Source organism: Dioscorea cayenensis, chromosome 10 (assembly GCF_009730915.1).
Source record: "Dioscorea cayenensis subsp. rotundata cultivar TDr96_F1 chromosome 10, TDr96_F1_v2_PseudoChromosome.rev07_lg8_w22 25.fasta, whole genome shotgun sequence".
Taxonomy (NCBI): Eukaryota; Viridiplantae; Streptophyta; class Magnoliopsida; order Dioscoreales; family Dioscoreaceae; genus Dioscorea; species Dioscorea cayenensis.
Window position 1 is genome coordinate 13,735,645 of NC_052480.1, and position 622 is coordinate 13,736,266.

General features: G+C 45.8%; 1 non-coding gene across 1 annotated transcript; it reads right to left on the minus strand.

Moving 5' to 3' along the window:
- Window positions 1–266: 266 nt before the first annotated feature.
- LOC120271304 lies at window positions 267–373 on the minus strand. The gene has a single exon (XR_005539920.1). It is a non-coding gene; the product is annotated as a small nucleolar RNA R71 (small nucleolar RNA).
- Between the last annotated feature and the right edge of the window lie 249 nt (window positions 374–622).

Below are 622 nucleotides of genomic sequence, written 5' to 3' on the forward strand. Positions count from 1 at the left end.
TCATCAATATGCTTCAGCAGTCCGCACAATTCAACGGTTTGGCCAATGAGGATCCAAACAGTCACATAGAGAGCTTTCTCGAGGTGTGCGATATGCTGAAGATAAATAGGGTGACGGATGATGCCATCAAATTGAGAGCCTTCCCATTTTCCTTGAAGGGGAGAGCGAAGCAGTGGCTACACTCATTACCTAGAGCATTAATCACTACATGGGAGGAGATGGTAGAAGCTTTTCTAGCCCGTTATTTTCCTCCCAGAAAATCAGCAAAGCTTAGGAATGAGACCTCGTCCTTTGTTCAGTTGGAATTGGAGTCTCTATTCGAGACATGGGAAAGGTTCAAGGAGCTCCTGAGAAAGTGTCCGCAACACGGATTCCCGGAGTGGATGATTGTTCAAACCTTTTTTACAATGGTTTGAACCCGAGTACAAGGAAACTCTTGGATGCGGCTGCAGGAGGTACCTTAGGTAGCAAAACCCCCAGTGAGGCTCTTCAATTAATTGAGGAAATGGGGTTAAATAGCTACCAATGGAATGCTAGGGAGAAGAAAAAGGTGACCGGTCTCCATGAAATTGATGCGGTATCCTCATTGGCGGCGCAAGTAGAGAGTCTTAGTAAGAAGCTA